The 18,057-nt window shown below is 40.5% G+C and overlaps 1 long non-coding RNA gene across 3 annotated transcripts in view; it reads right to left on the minus strand.

Moving 5' to 3' along the window:
* LOC114806566 overlaps positions 1-18,057 on the minus strand; it is a 75,285-nt gene that overhangs the window by 42,884 nt on the left and 14,344 nt on the right. For 2 of the 3 annotated variants that reach the window (XR_003754604.2, XR_005659512.1), the window contains exon 1: positions 13,928-14,044. The exons of the other annotated variant lie outside the window; for it this stretch is intronic. This is a non-coding gene — a long non-coding RNA (uncharacterized LOC114806566). Of the gene's footprint in view, positions 1-13,927; positions 14,045-18,057 lie in introns of those variants that run through there. 3 annotated transcript variants of the gene reach the window in all.

Raw genomic sequence — 18,057 nt, forward strand, 5'->3', positions numbered from 1 at the left:
GTTCAAAAGATGGAAGTGGGACTAGTTAAAAAATCTGTAAATCCCTTAATACAGGAAAAAAAATGTCCTGATACAATGTACTTAACAGGTATTAGATTCCAACAGCCAGATATCACATGGATATGAATAGCAATATATTTTGTTAAATTTAGACATGGAACACCTGGAAGCAGAAGGGTAACATTTATTTAGACTTTCATTATAAAGAACTGCTTTGGGCTGTAAAGTGTGATATGTGACTATGTGGAACAACAACTAGATTAGGAAAGTAATTATTCTATTGATTATTAATTATTCTATCATAGAGCTGAGTAACTCTAAAGTAACTCTAGTGCTTTAGGGGTCATGTGCTCTTTTTTATTAAATACCTGTCCTCCTTTCTGTGAGCCCCATGTGGGACAGGGACTTTGTCCAATGTGATGATCTTGTATCTACCCCAAATAATTAATCAACCAATTAATTATATTTATGCAATGCTTACCATATAATAATCATAATAATGTTGATATTTGTTAAGCGCTTACTATGTGCAGAGCACTGTTCTAAGCCTGGGGCAGACACAGGGGAATCAGGTTGTCCCACGTGGGGCTCACAGTCTTCATCCCCATTTTACAGATGAGGGATCTGAGGCACAGAGGAGTTAAGTGACTTGCCCACAGTCACACAGCTGACAAGTGGCAGAGCTGGGATTCGAACCCATGGCCTCTGACTCCAAAGCCCATGCTCTACCCCAGTGCTTAGAACAGTGCTCAGAACATAGTAAGGGGTTAACAAATACCAACAATATTATTCAGTGACTCTTTTAAATAACACTACTGTGCAGATGATAAGCTTTGCAAAGTACTGAAAATACTGAAAATCATTTAGTCTGCAAGACATGACAAAAGAGAGTATAAACTACTTTCCAATGGAGTCAGTTAAAATGGTCTCTACTCGAGGAGACATGAATGCTGATTTTTTGTGTTTTAACATTTAATTTTATACCAATCTCTTGGCACAAAAGGAAAGCATTATATTTTAGAAATAAAAATGACAAAAGTTGTAAAGCAAATATTTTATTTTTTTTTTAAATCTGATGCACTATGATGCTTGCACATAGTATGTGTTTAACATACATTCTTATCTTTATATTCAAAACAATTACCATCTTGCATCTCTGCCCCAAATTATGACTGGTTCTATTCTCCTTCTTCTCCACCATTCCACTTGTGCCTTACTAACCAACATTATGAATTTCATAAGAAGTGCTTTAGTGAAATCTTCCTATTCTGCTTTTGAATTTCTGCTAGGGGAAGAGGTTAATATCACTTAATGTTATGAGACTGCAAAAAATAGGGCAGTCAGCTGAGATTTAAATATCAAGTCTATTCTCTCAGGCTCAGTGATTTCTTTCATGGGAAGTTTGGTTAAGCCCAGGGAGTAATGTTGGATTGTAATATATATACGCAGAAGATTTATTTTTAAATATTTTAATAGATTGTGGCTTAGGGCTGAGGGAATTGTAGATTGGATATTTAAATTTGTTGTCTCTTAGGAGCTTTTCTGCATTGATGATCAGGAGGAAAAAAAAATGGAAGGCATTTTAATAACTTTAATATCTGCCTCTGGGTGAAATTTTCTTAAATTTAATTAAGAATTCCCAGGCTTTCCTACCACTTTATTCATTTATATAAAAAAAAAAATTAAAAAAATTAATGCTTCTTGCCAGTCATTATTCTAGGAATTACATTTGAATCTCACATGTCTTATGATAGTTTGCAGGAATATTAAAAAATCCATGTCTGTTTACAGAATATTTGACAATACTTTAAAAATGGCTTAATTTGCAAATGACACACCATTAATTTTACATTCATTTCAGGGACGTAACTGGTGATTATTTACATTTGGGATAAAGTAAATCCTTTTGAAATTCAGTAGGAAAACAGTCTGATATCTTTCTTCATAGCGGTCCATGTAAAACTCCATTTGCATTTACCTGATAGGCATTTCTCTAATGCCTAAGGAGTCTAAAATTTACAAATGCTCATTGATGTGTTCTGTCACATTAATGCCCATTTCTACTGCTGCTATATAATCTCTACTGTACGTTTCTCTGGTAGGTGCAAATTTCCAGACAACTTTACTACATAAGCAAAATGGACATCTCAGGAACTACGTGGTAAATTTGGCTCTCCCACCAAGTTGAGTTAACTCAAATATCTGCTTTGATTTGTCTATTAAAATTTATACACTCTGAATTTCTCTGAGTGTGCCATCCAGGAAGGCTGGAAGGAGCGAAGCTGGGATTTAAGCATTTGCTATTCACCCCACCTTCAGCCCCACATCACTGATGTACGTATCCTATTTTCTGTGATTTTCCCTATAATTAACCTCAGTGTCTATTGCCCCTTCTAGACTGTAAACTCCTTGTAAGCAGGGATCATGTTTAACAGATCTATTGTACTCTTCCAAGTATTAAGTAGGGTGATCTGCACAGAGTAAGTGTTCACTGAATATGATTAATTTATTGATTTATAAACAAGGCCCAGTGGATGGTCCCATTGAGTTTGGAATACATTAACAGTAATTTTCCATCACATGGTTGACTTGAAATCAGCTTTGAATTAAGCCCTAATTATGTATGACCAGTGTTCACTTCGATAGGCAGAGGAAAAAAAAAAGTCTCTCAAATCCTGGTACAAGCACAATTATCAGAAGTGATAAACAGGATTTTACAGTCAGAAATAAGAGAAAGGGGTAGGGTATAAGTAGGGGGAAACAAAGGTTAAGGGCAACTTTTTTTCAACTAAATTAAAGCCGAAAAGAAACCCTGCTCATGTGTCACGAGTAGACCACGGGTCCGGGAAGAGGAAGGTTTTGGTTCTAATCAGCGTGGCTCACTGGAAAGAGCCCAGGCTTGGGAGTCAGAGGTCGTGGGTTCTAATCCCAGCTCCGCCGCTTGCCAGGTGTGTGACTTTGGGCAAGTGACTTAACTCCTCTGTTCCTCAGTTACCTCATTTGTAAAACGGCGATTAAAACTGTGAGCCCCATGTGGGACAACCTGATCACCTTGTATCCCCCAGCGCTTAGAACAGTGCTTTGCACATAGTAAGCGCTTAACAAATACCACCATTTATTTGTCTGCTGTGTGGCCTTGGGCAAGTCACTTCACTTCTCTGGGCCTCAGTTACCTTGTCTGGAAAACACAGATTGAGACCGTGAGCCTTACATGGGACGGAGGCTGTGTCTAAGCTGATTTGCTTGTATCCATCCCAGTGCCTAGCACATAGTAAGCACATAACAAATACCATAATTATTATTAATCAATGTCCACCCATCCTGCTCCTTCACTTGTGTTGGCAAGGGATATGTCTGCTATGTCTATTAAATTGGAATAATACTAATGACTGTAGTATGTGATCAACTCTTACTATGTGCCTAGCATTGCACTAAATGCTGGGGCAGATACAAGGTTGGACACAGTCCCTGTCCCACATTAGATTCACAGTCTTAATCCCCATTTTACCGTTGAGGGAACTGAGGCAAAGAGAAGTGAAGAGGCTTGCCAAAAATCACATGTAAGACAAGTGGCGGAGCTGGGATTAGAACCCAGGACCTTCTGACTCCAGACCAGTGCTCTAGCCACTAGGCCTCGCTGCTTCTCTAGCTGTGGTATTTGTGAAGAACTTGCTATGTGTCAGGCACTCTGCTAAATTCTGGAGAAGATACAAGTAAATCAGGTTGGACACAGCTCCTGTCCCTCATGGGGCTCTCAGTCTCTATCCCCATTTAATAGATGAGGTAACTGAGGCCCAAATAATTCATTCAATCGTATTTATTGAGCACTTACTGCGTGCAGAGCTCTGTACTGAGCACTTGGAAAGTATAATTCAGCAACAAAGAGACAATCCCTATTCAACAACAGGCTCACAGTTTAGATGGCTCACAGTCTAAAGTCTCTTCACACAGAGAAGTGAAGTGACTTGCCTGAGGTCACACAGCACACAATTGGTGTAACCAGGTTTAGAACACCTGTCTTTCTAACTCTCAGGCCTGTGCTCTCTCCACAAGGCCATGCTCTCCCAAGTGCTTAAAGAGCTTTACACATACTAATCTCTCAATAAATGCCATTGATTGATTGATTGTAAAACGGCAGAACTATTATCCAGGGTCTAGCCAAGAAAAATTTCACCATGTAACAGTATTTACTGAGCACCTACTTGGCTCAGAGTACAGTGATAATAATAATAATAATCTTTGTTAAGTTCTTATCATATGTCAAGCACTATTCTAAAGTCTGATGTAGACACAAATTCATTGGATAAGACACAGTTCCCCTCCGACAGGTGGTTCACAACCTAACTACGAGGGAGATTAGGTATTGGATCCCCATTTTACAAATAAGAAAACAGAAGCACAGAGAAGTGGAAGTGATTTGCCCAAGGTCATAAAAAAAATAATTCAGTCTCTACCCTTAAGAAACTTGGAATAAGGGAGGAACTGCTTTGGGGACAAAGAAGATCTTTATGATAATTCTACTATAAGAGTAATATGGTAATTCAATAATATAATATAGTAATGATGTAATGATGATACTAATGATAACAATGATAATAATAATGCTATTTTGAGCACTTACTCTGTGCCAAGCACAATACGAAGCACTGCATGGTAGTCGTAATCGTATTTATTAATAGATACAAAACAACTGGATCAGGCAGATTCCTTATCCCACATGGGGTCACAGGTTAAGGAGTGGGGGGGTGGAGAAATGTACTGAATCTCCATTTTGCAGATGAGGAAACTGAGGTACAGAGAAGCCAAGTGACTTGCTTAAAAGTTCCCACAGCAAGTAAATGGTGGAGCTGGGTTTAGAAGCCAGGTCCTCTGACTTACGGGGCAGTAGCTTTTTCACTTGTCCATGAACCAATTCTCTTTCATAATACCGGGCCTTTCAGCAACTTTCCTGCCTATCCCCAAATTCCTGCCTCTGCCTGCCTCGCTATCCCCTCTCCCAATGCTTAGTACAGTGCTCTGCACACAACAAGCACTCAATAAATAGCCTAATTTATTGCCATTTTTGCTCTTGCCCTCCATTACGACTCCTGTCTCTGTAATTTGATGGGGCTGTCTGATTAGTTTCAACATATAGGTGCAGACCTTCCTTGCAGCCCATTCCAGTCACTGGAAAGTTTAGTCAAAACAGGTTTCATAAGGCATCTGAAAGTTTACAGTGCTTATCACAAGGTAGTCTGCACTTTTTATTCAATAATATTTTCCTCAAATACCATTTCACGTATTAACAAGAGCACCCTGAAGTCATCAAGTATGGAGTCACGGACCTCTTTTTCTCCTTTCAAGAGAGCTCTCATTCCTAGTCCAACATACTGATAATCTCAGCTTCTACAAAGAGAAATCGCTTGTGCTGTTCTGTATCCGAGTGTCCTGCTGTCAAAGGAATGCCACATATTTTACTATTTCAAATTAAAAGAAAATGAACGTACTGCTCATGGACTGTCACTCAAAATGCACTTGTCTCACAGGACTGGAAGAAGACTTTATTAGCTACATTATGTGCTTCAAAAGTGCTCTAAATTGCTCAGAGGAAAGCATTACACAAATAGCAGGGGTTAATATAACAGAATGTCTATTATAGCCATCCAGAGAGAATGTCTCTGGGGGTGAGAGGTTATTTAGCTTTCATGTCAGTTTCCTTCCTGGGAATTTAGCCGAGCTCGGGTAGATGCCAGCAATTTCATTTATTTTTTTGGGCGGGGGGGGGGGGGATTTAAATGCCTCTCAGAACTGGAACTGATTTCCCCAATTCATTCATTTCTTCATTCAGTCATATTTATTGAGCGCTTACTCTGTGCAGAGTACTGTACTAAGTGCTTGGAAAGTACGATACAGAAATAAAGAGAGACTATCCCTGACCAAAAGGAGCTCACAGTCTAGAGGGGAGAGAGAGACATCAATACGAGTAAATAGGAATCAATATAAATAAATGAAATTATCGATATATACGTTAAGTGCTGTGTGGCAGGGAGAAGGAGGAAGAGCAAAGGGGATGAGTCAGGGTGATGCGGAAGGGAGTGAGAGTTGAGGAAATGTGGGGCTTAGTCTGGGAGGGCCTCTTGGAGGAGGTGCACCTTCAGCAGGGGAGAGGTACCAGGCTCTCTCTCAGACTCTTACAATGTACAGTGATTATAAATTCAGGTTTCCCTCCAAGAAATGACCTGTGGATCAAAAGCTAGGAATCTACAGATAATTCTTAATCCAATCAGGCCTTTATGCAATAAACCCCCACTAGGTCCATCTGAGCTGTGCCCTCTGGCGAGATGCCTTTCACGCCTGCAGTAGAGCGTTAATCCACTTGCCACTGAGAAACGATTAAGATAGACATACAAATATTTCAGGTCCTCATCCATCGCTGCTGAGATAACAGCCAGTTAACTGTTATAAGACGAGTTGACACCACGAAACAGAGATGAACAGAGGGAAAGCTCTATCTCTGAAATATGAGCTTTGAATTTTCTACTATTTATTTTAAGCAAATAATAATAGTACGTTTTCATTGTGGTATTTGTTGATAATTGTGGTATTTATTAAGTACTTACGATGTGCCAGGCACTGTCCTAAGCACCGGGGTAGGTACCAGATAATTGGGTTGAACGCAGTCCCTGACTCACAAAGGGCTCACAGTCTTCAACCCCATTATACAGATGAGCAAACTGAGGCACAGAGAAGTAGTGTGTCATGCCCTATCACTCAAAATGATAATCTGAGCATCCTCAGGTGCCCCTCTCTGGTCGTTATCCACCAAGATGAACGGCTTGATTTATGACCCACTAATTAGCTGCATCCTCTGATTGGTTACTGCAGACGGGATCTGATTTATTGGAACATCTGCCATTCACACACATTTGTTTTTTCTCCTATTGCTGCTTGTCATTAGAGATAGCAGGAAGAAACTTTGGGCCAATGTTTTCTATTTCCTATAGACTACCTGCCAAACCAGCTCCTCGGAGTGGGCATGGATGTCATTCATGCCACGAAGCAGCTAGGCATAGTGCACAGAGCACAGGCCTGGGAGTCAGAATGATATGGGTTCTAATCCCAACTCTGTCACTTCTCTGCTGTGTGACCTTGGGCAAGCCAGTTCACTTCTCTGGACCTCAGTTACCTCAACTCTAAAGTGGAGATTGGCACTGTGAGCCCCACATGGGACAGGGACTGTGTCCAACAAGTTTGCTTATAACCACTCCACCGCTTGGTATAGTGTCTGACACAGATCTTAACAAATACCATCGTTTATTGATATTATTATTATTATTATCCCATGAGCCTCACAATCCTATGTCCCAGCTCCTCTGGGGAGTAGGGGAGAGGGACGTGCCTAACACCCAACCTCTAAGTCCCCAAGCCCCTGGAGGACAGAAGAAGGGTGGGGTGGGAGTTGCTTTGGGAGGGGAGGAGGAAGAGAGCGGGAATCACAGAATATCCCACCTTTCCTTTTCCTAGGCTCGGCCCCCTTGTCCCTTTGCTGACAAGGGAAAGCCTTCATAGACAATGACCGAGCAGGTGAGGTTAGGAGACTGGTCTCCAGTCATCTTGAAGGACTTCATCTGGTAAAGGAGTATGGTTTTAAATGACATTAATCCTTCTAATAACCCTTTAGAACAAAGGCATCCTATCTTTCTGTACTCTTATTATACTATTTAAATAGGTCCAGATTTTGTAGTTTGTTCAAAAGAGGTGTCTGTGAAATACCGATTGAAATCAGTTAAGAAGAATGCAAGCTAAATAACAAAGTATTTTTAAGAGAAGAATACAGATATCAACGTGGGAAACAGAAGTTAATGATCATTAGTCTGTAATAATGGGGCTGGCTAGATCATAACTATTGCAATTAACACACAGCAAACTGCTGCTCCAACTCAGAATCACTGATGCATTTTTCTTGTGCTGTCTCTCAGTGAATCTTCATTTCCCAGTGCACTGCCAAAGATAGCTAATTGGGAACAAAGCTCAGTCTCATTTTCCTACATAATGATAATGGGAAGTGATAAAGGGGAAAGTAAGTGACTCCCAACACGTTCTATGACTCTACAGGCTTTGAAATCTAAGCAGAAAGCTGACTGAAAGACAGATTAGTTGAAACATTTCACAGTTAAAGTGCTGGTGTCATTGTTTTAAAAATTTTCTCAACACTTTCTTGCAGGAAAAATGTCTACAATAGGTTTATCACAATAAGAATTGCCATTAGAGTCCAAGATTTTTCTGACAATCATTCCCAGTATAATAATAATAATAATGTTGGTATTTGTTAAGCCCTTACTATGTTTGTTAAGCCCTCACTATGTATTTGTTCAGCCCTTACTATGTGAATAGCACTGTTCTAAGTGCTGGGGTAGATACAGGGTAATCAGGTTGTCCCACGTGAGGCTCACAGTCTTAATCCCCATTTTACAGATGAGGTAACTGAGGCACAGAGAAGTTAACTGACTTGCCCACAGTCACACAGCTGACAAGTGGCAGAGCTGGGATTCAAACCCATGACCTCTGACTCCCAAGCCTGGGCTCTTTCCAATGAGCCACGCTGATTCTTTCATTAATGAATAGGTTTAAGTGTCTTCCTTCCATTGTGGTATTGCAGAATTAATACAAATAATAATGGATAATAATAATTATGGTACTTGGTTAGCACTTACTATGTGCCAAGCACTGTTCTAAACCCTGGGGTAGATACAAGTTAAGCCGGTTGGACACAGCCCCTGTCCCACATGGGGCTCAGATTTTTAATCCCCATTTTAAAGCTCAGGGAACTGAGGCCCAGAGGATTTGAATGGTTAGCCCCAGCTCACACAGCAGACAAGTGGAGGAGCCAGAATTAGAACCCAGGTCCTTCTGATTCCCAGGCCGGTGCTCTATCCACTAAGACCAATACTGTTACGAAGACCATATGGTTATTGTCATTATCGCAACTGAATTTACTGTCTACAAGCCCAAGTAAGTGTAGACAGTGAACCATCCATGCAATCTATATCCTTTGATAGGCTGAAGAAAACAATGTGACCCATGTAGAAAATAGTACATATTGTGAGAGTGGTGAGGTGATGTAGGAGGGGGCAAGGTGAAGGAGTGCTTTACAGCCAATGGTGAGAAGTTTCTGTTTGATGCAGAGGTCGGTGGGCAATCACTGGAGGCTCCTGGAGGGTGGAGAAACATTACATAAATCTATCCACCTACTCTCTCTCTCTCATCCACATTTCTCTGCACTCCAAGCCCCTGGAGCTAGACATGTTACTCCTGCTTCTCATGAGGCAGTGTCTCCTCAGGGCTGTGTCTGCAATAAGAGCCGAAGGGAGCAGCGGTGGATGGTATGCTACTGCTGACAAATACCAACCCCTGGAATTTCATTCCCAATTTCAAGGAAAGAAAAAAACACACAAAACAATTACAATAAAGTGTTAGCTACTCTGAATTGTTTCTAACAGTCTGGGTTTTCAGTGACCACAGAACATGTTTCGTTCATCTGTTCAACCTTACAATTTTAAAAGTCTACTATGACTCAGGCTGTACCTACTAGATCCCATTTTTCACACTGTCATTCATTCATTCAATCAATCCTATTTGAGTGCTTACTGTGTGCAGACCACTGTACTAAGCACTTGGAAAATACAATTTGGCAACAGATAGAGACACTCCCTACACAACAATGGGTTCACAGCCTAGAATGGGGGAGACAGACAACAAAAAAAAAAACAAGTAGGCAGGCATCAATAGCATCAAAATAAATAGAATTATAGCTATATACACATTAATAAAAATAAGTAGAATAATAAATACATACAACTATACAAAAGTGCTATGGGGCAGCAAAGGGCAAAGAGCAGAGAGAGGGAGTGGGGGTGATGGAGAGGGGTGGAGGAGCAGAGGAAAAGGAGGGCTCAATCTGGGAAGCCCTCCTGGAGGTGGTGAGCTCTGAGTAGGGTTTTGAAGGGGGAATATCCTCCATCTGCTCTGGAACTTCCTTCCCCTTCATATCTTTCAGACTAGTCCTCTCTCCACCTACAAAGTTTTATTCCATTCACATCTCATCCTAGAGCCCTTCCCCAACTAAATCCTCATTTCCCCTACTCCCTCTCCCTTCTATGTTGCCTGTGCATTTGGATCTAAACTCCTCAAGTACTTGGTATTAACCACATTCCCACAGAAAATATGTACATATCCTCATATCTTGTCATTTGCCCTGTCTCTGGTTATTTCAATGTGTGACTCTTCCTCTGGACTGTAAACTCCCTGTTGGAAAGGATCGGCTCTTCCGACGCTATCGTTTTGTAACCCCCCAGGGGTTCATTAAATACCAGTAAGTGCTCATTAAATACCCCTGATTGATCGATTTAAATTCCTACATTTTTAATTACCTTGTCCTCAAAAATTTTGAACTACTTTTTAAGCATTACAAAAATTTATCTTTATGTGTATGTGCTAAAATAAAAATTTCCTTGAGTCCAAAGGAAGTTGTAGGATGATGTAATCTACACTGTCCTTATTTTTGCGATTTCTAGGTACTTGTATTTTGATTTTTAAGATTTCTTATATCCTTCCTAAAGTTTCAATGAGCCTATTATAGCTCAAAGTATCACCTTTTTGAAACAAACCATCCACTCACTGACAAAACATTCATTAACACATCTTCTTGAATGCAGACTGTTTCCTCTTCCCTAGTGAGTCTCGGTTTTTACTGCAACCAATGTTCCTTTTTGTCTTGTTTATTACCTTTCGACATCATGCATATTGCCTCATACCTATTCTCTTACTGCCATTCATTCTACAACCCTGCATTTCATTGTACTTTATCCTACTCTCGTATTCAGTAGCTTCAATACAGCAGGAATCCGACCTCTGTGGTTGTTCATTTATAAAAGAAAAATAAAAGAGAAAAAAGCCTCCTTTCTTCAAGTAACATCATCCAAAGGTATAGCTCAAGCAATATAAATTTCCAGAAGTCATTTACGCTGTGTTAAGGTCTCGGTCTGAGCCAAGATAATCTGCTCGGACGTAGTCCAAGTCTCCTACAAGATTTACAGTCAAATCGGTGTTGAGAGCAGATAATTATCCCCATTTCACAGATGAGGAAACAGAGGCACTAAGAGGCCAACTGATATGCTCACCCAACCAAGCAACGCCAGAGCTGGGACTAGAAGCCACAACTCTTCGATCAATAGTATTTACTGAGCACTTACTGTGTGCAGAGCACCGTACTAAGCAATTGGGAGAGTAGAATATTAGATGGTGGACATATATCCGAACAACAACGAGAAAGCAGTGTGGCCTAATAGATAAAGCATAGGCTTGGGAGTCAGAAGACTTGGGTTCTAATCCTTGTTCCGCTCTTTGCCTGCTGTATGAACTTGGGCAAGTCATTTAACTTTTCCACGCCTCAGTTTCCTCAGCCATAGAATGGGGATTCCGTACCTATTCCTCCTCCACTGAGTCTGTGAGCTCCGTGTGGGACAGGGATTGCATTGAGTCTGATTAATTTTTACCTACGTCAATACTTTCAATGCCTGATGCAGAGTAAGTGCTTAACAAGTATATTAAAAAAATGAGTACAGCCTAGAAGAGGGAGACAAGAATTCATATAATTGAATAATTTATAATTATAATTTATAGATATACATATCCCCATCGCCCCTACTCCCTCCCTCTGCTCTACCCCCCTCCCCGCCCCACAGCACTTGTGTATATTCATACATATTTATTATTCTATTTATTTTATTTGTATATATCTATAGTTCTATTAAACTATTTTGTTGTTAGTGATGCCTGTCTAATTGTTTTGTTTTTTGTCTGCCTCCCCCTTCTAGACTGTGAGCCCATTGTTGGGTAGGGATTTGTCTCTATCTGTTGCCAAACTGTACTTTCCAAACGTTTAATACAGTGCTCTGCCCGCAGTAAGCGCTCAATAAATATGACTGAATAAATGAAATGCTGTGGGTGAGGAAAATGCCAATTGCCCAAAGATCCCAGATCCAAGGTCAAAGACAATGCAGCTGGGATTGAGAGCCGGGAGGAAATGGGCTTAATTGGAAAAGGGCTCTTGGAGATGATGTGATTGTAGACTGCAAATTTGTCCTCTAGACTGTAAACTCATTATGGGCAGGGAATGTCTACTAATTCCATTGCTCTGCACATAATAATAATGTTGGTATTTGTTAAGCACTTACCATGTGCAGAGCACTGATCTAAGCCCTGGGGTAGATACAGAGTAATCAGGTTGTCCCACATGAGGCTCACAGTCTTAATCCCCAATTTACAGATGAGGGAACTGAGGCACAGAAAAGTTAAGTGACTTGCCCACAGTCACACAGCTGACAAGTGGCAAGTGCTCAGTCAATACTGATTGATTGATTGATTGGCCCATGCTGTGCTTGCTAAACCACAACCCCTCTCTTGGAATAATATGTGCCATTCACTTTACTGACATCATCCATAAGAGCAACTCGTGACTAATGCTATACTTGATGCAGGGCAGTTTCCCAGAGAGTGGTCCCGGAGGAGGCCCGGCAAATGTTTCCATCAGTGGGGTGTGAGTTATTAAAGTTGTAACAGTGAACGGCTAAGGAATTTAATAATCGTTGTTCCTCTTTGAGGTCAAAGTATGTAAATGTTGATTACACACTGAGAATCTTTAGAATGAATTTGTACCTTCAGCCTGAGACGCTCTTTTCACATTTATTAAGGGAAAAATACATGAAACATTTCAAGTTTTTTAATTTTCCTGCAATATAGGTTTTCTTCAATTGAACAAAACAAAAAACTAATTAGAAGATAAAATAGCTTGATGGCTTCTCAGTTACATTTACATATTTTTAGGGGCAACCTTATTTTGTATTGCATTATTATTCTAATTTATTCCAGTGAGCGGAATGTAAGGGACAGGTAATGTTTCTTGCCTCTAAATAGTTCACATACCAATACTATATACTTTCTGACCCTTTTCTATGCAGCAAGAATAGTTCTCAGTTCATAAACAAAATACATTAATATCCAATCAGTTTATCGTATTTACTGAGCACTTACTGTATGCAGAGCACTGTACTAAGCACCATGGCATAGTGGATAGAGCATGGGCCTGGAAGTCAGAAGGTCATGAGTCCTAATCCCAGTTCTACCACTTCTCTGCTGTGTGACCTTAGGCAAGTCACTTCACTTATCACTTCAGTTACCTCATCTGTAAAATGGAGATTGAAACTGTGAGCCCCACGTGAGACAGGGACTGTGTCCAACCCAATTTGCTGGTATCCACCCCGGAGCTTAGTGTCTGGCATATAATAATGGTATTTGCTAAGCGCTTACTATGTGCAGAGCACTGTTCTAAGCACTGGGGTAGATACAGGGTCATCAGGTTGTCCCACGTGAGGCTCACAGTTAATCTCCATTTTACAGATGAGGTAACTGAGACACAGAGAAGTTAAGTGACTTGCCCACAGTCACACAGCTTACAAGTTAAGCACTTCACAAATACCACAATGAATGAATTACGCATTTCAGAGGTTTCAATATAACAGACATATTCCTCCCCACAACCAGTTTACACTCCACTGCAAACACAAATAAAAAATTAACAGAAAAAACCTTTAAATTTCAAAGAGCATCCCATTTAGGTATTTTGGCATGTAAATATTAGCCACTGATCTTAAGTCATTCTCCAGAGGGCCTGCCATTTTTGCTAGCCTGAAGGGAGAACCTGAGAGAGACTCTGCCTACTACTTGACATTCCCAAATATAATACCTAAGCTCAGAATAGGTTCAGTATAGAACTGTAGTAAGAGAAAATGAGGAAAGCTCAATCAAAACCAAATTACAAACACACAAAATCATATCTATACCACATTTCTTAAGCAGGCAGGAATTTAAAAGAGAGTACTCACAATACCTGTTGGCAGATTCTTTCCTAAGACCAGCAGTTCAGTTCCACAGAAAGGCAGAACAGGATGAACCTGTTTTGAGGAGAGCTTGATTGGCTCTCACTCCTTAGTCATTCTGGGAAATTCAGCTCTTTTGTCTTCTACTCTGTGAGAAGCAGCGGGGCTCAGTAAAAAGAGCACGGGCTTGGGAGTCAGAAGTTGTGGGTTCTCATCCTGGCTCCGCCCCTTGTCTGCTGTATGACCTTAGGCAAGTTACTTAACTTCTCTGGGCCTCAGTCACCTCATCTGTAAAATGGAGATTAAGATTGTGAGCCCCACATGGGACAACCTCATCACTTTTTATCTCCCTCAGTGCTTAGAACAGTGCTTGGCACCTAGTAGCAGCGTGGCTCAGTGGAAAAAGCCCGGACTTGGGAGTCAGAGATCATGGGTTCTAATCCTGGCTCCACCGCTTGCCAGCTCTGTGACTTTGGGCAAGTCATTTCACTTCTCTGTGCCCCAGTTACCTCATCTGTAAAATGGGGATGAAAACTATGGGCCCCACGTGGGACAATCTGATCACCTTGTATCCGCCCAGTGCTTAGAACAGTGCTTTGCACATAGTAAGTGCTTAACAAATACCACCATTATTATTATTATTGTTAGTAAGTGCTTAGCAAATACCATCATTATTATTATTATTACCAACACTGATATATCATTATATTGTCCTCTCCCAAGTGCATACACAGTGTGGCTCTCCATACAGTAAGTGCTCAATAAATACCATTGATTGATTGATTGATTGATTCTGGAACATAATATCCAGTAAAATCTACCACTTCTCCTCCTTGCCATTGGAAAAGGGAATGTTATAATAATTCTTTCGGTAGTATTTATTGAGCACTTACTATGTGCAGAGCACTGTACTAAGCACTTGAAATATACAATTCGGCAACAGATAGAGACAATCCCTGCCCAGTGACGGCTTTACAGTCATAATGAGGCCCTGTCACTATGTAGGTGCTTTAATTTTAGGTGACTCAACTTCAAATAGAGGATTATGTTTGAAGAAGAATAATCCTCAAGTCTGATTGGAAAATTTAATCAATTAATATGCTAGTTTTACAATGGATCTGTAGTAATGAATTTTAATAATAGCCTAAAATTCTTTTCTTTGGTATTCTTCGGTGTTTGGGTAAAAATAGGAGGTTATTACAAATACATAATTCCCTATGATAGCAATTCAATTTTGCAAAATGTATTGTAAGCATTTTCTCAATTAGCATTTAATAAATTATACTCTTAGTTTCTAAATTCCATGCAAAATGTACTTTAGTGTTTGTCTCAACATTGTACTGAGGGTAGGGAACATGTCTACCAGGTTTGTGGTAGAACACTCACCCAGATGCTTAGTATGGTGAACTGAAATACATCGATCGATTGATCGATTGATTGATACAGTGTTTTGCTCAGAGTAGTTGTCCAGTGAATACTACTGATTATTCCTACTCTCACTTCCACTTGACTTAAGGATAGACTTGGAAGATACGTTCAGTTTATTATAATACCGATAAATAATTATAATAATATATTGTAGCAATATAATAATAATAGTGTATGTTGAGTGGTTACTACATGCCAAGCACTGTGTTAAGCGCTGGGGTGGCTACAAGCAAATCAGGTTGGACACTGTCCCTGTCCCATGTGGGACTCACAGTCTCAATCCCCATTTTCCAGATGAGGTAACTGAGGCCAAGAGAAGTGAAGTGACTTGCCCGAGGTCACACAGCAGACAAGTGGCAGAGCTAGGATTAGAACCTATGACCTTTTTACTCTCAGGCCCGTGCTCTATCACATTAGACATATTTATAGGAATAAGAGTAGGACTACATAAGAAACACTTTTGCAAAGTTTCTTTTTTTTTTTAAAATCAACATAACATTCTAGCCACGAGGAACAGGGACTATGTCTAATCCCCACCGGCATATTTTCTCCCAGCACTTGCTACTGTAAATTATGCTGTAATCAATCAATTAATCAGTCAGTGGTATTTATTGAGAGCTTACTATTTGCAGAACACTAAGTACTTGGGAGAGTGTGATACAATTACACACACAGTAAGTTTTTAATGAAAACTATATTATCATTACTACTAATAATAGTAGCAGTACATATTTATTCATTCATTTAATTGTATTTAATGAGCACTTAGTATGTGCAGAGCAGTGTATTAAGTGCTTGGGAAAGGACAACAGAGCAATAAAGAGAGACAACCCCTGCCCGCAAGGAGCTCACAGTCTACAGAACATTTAATGAGTGTCAAATTTTGCTGTGAGTTTGTTGCCGTAGTGGAAAGATCATGGAACTTGGAGACAGGAGACCTGGATTCTAGCCCTGGCAGTTCCATTTACCTACTGTGTGCCCTTGGTAAAGTCACTTACCCTCTCTGTGCCTTGGTTCTTCATTTGTAAAATGGAGCTAAAAATACCTTTCTCCTTCCACCTTAGACCGTGCGTCCCAAGTGGGACAGGGACTGTGACTGACCTGATTATCTTGCTAAATATTATTGCTATTGTTGTTATTATTAGTACTGAGAACTGGGAAAAAAACAAAACAACGGGGTGAGAATTAAACATGGTCTCTTGTTTCCAAAGGACTCAATAATCTAAGAAAGAGGCTCACAATCTAAATTAGTCTTGCCTTGGCTCTGCCACTTGTCTGCTATATGACCTTGGAAAAGTCATTTAACTTCTCTGTGCTACATAAAATGGGGATTAGGACTATCAGCCCATGGAGAAGCAGAGTGGCTTAGTGGCAAGAGCCCGGGCTTGGGAGTCAGAGGCCGTGGATTCTAATTCCGCCTCCTCCACTTAGCTGTGTGACTTTGGGCAACTCACTTCACTTCTCTGTGCCTCAATTCCCTCATCTGGAAAATGGGGATGAAGACTGTGAGCCCCACATGGGACAACCTGATAACCTTGTATCCACCCCAGTGTCTAGAACAGTGCTTGGCACATAGTAAGTGCTTAATCACCATCATTTTTATGTGCACTGTATCCAACCTGATTACCTTGCAACTACCCCAGCACTTAGAACAGTGCCTAGCACATAGTAAGCACTTAAAAATGCAACAGACAGTTACTCTCTCCCCCTTCAAAGCCTTACAGATCTTCTCTAGGAAGCCTTCTCTGATTAAGCACCGTCCCCCCACCCGCTCACACTCCCTACTGCATCGCCCTGACTTGCTTCCTTTATTCATCTCCCTTTCCAACCCCACACCATTTATGTACGTATTTGTCATTTATTCCTTTTTATTAATGTCTGTCTCCCCCAGTTGAGACTGTAAGCTCGTTGTGGATAGGAAATGTATCTGTCGATTTTTGTACTGTACTCTCCCAAGCTCTTTGTTCACTGCTCTGCACATAGTAAGCACTCGATAACTATGGGTGAATTACTGAAGAGATATCAAAATAAATCCACCAAAAAACAACAACAACAAAAAGGGACTGAAAAAGAGCAGTTTGTTTTTTATTTGTCAGACAAACATTACCAGGTCATTGAAGACTCAAACTTGTTTTGCAAAACCCAAACAAATATTCACCTTATTTTTCTTCTACTGCAAACCAGTCCATACACTTTGCTCTTCTAATGTCAACCTACTGAATGTATCTCTGTCTCCTCTATCTCACTGCTGACCTCTTGCTACGTCCTGCCTCTGACCTGAAACATCCTCCCTTCTCATATCTGACAGTTTCTCTTCCCCACTTCAAAGGCTTATTGAAGGCACATCTCCTCCACGAAGCCTTCCCTGAGTAAACTCTCATATCCTCTTTTCCTACTCCTATCTCTGTCATCCCAACTTTCTCCCTTTATTTACCACCCCCTCCTGAGCCCCACAACACATGCCCATAATCATAATTCATTTATTTAATATTAATATCTACCCTCCATTTTAACTCTAAGTTCACTGTAGGCAAGGAATGTTCCTAAATGTGTGAGCAGGGTTTATACTCTTCGAGGAGCTTAGTAAGCACGCGAAACAGATTACTGAATGATTGCCATCATTCATCTGATTGGCAGGTAGCCTTTAAGACTTCTCCAACCAACAAACCCTGCACACCCCATCCTTCTCTTTCTCCAGTTTGGTTGATGAGGT

This window comes from Ornithorhynchus anatinus, chromosome X1 (assembly GCF_004115215.2).
Source record: "Ornithorhynchus anatinus isolate Pmale09 chromosome X1, mOrnAna1.pri.v4, whole genome shotgun sequence".
Classification (NCBI taxonomy): Eukaryota; Metazoa; Chordata; class Mammalia; order Monotremata; family Ornithorhynchidae; genus Ornithorhynchus; species Ornithorhynchus anatinus.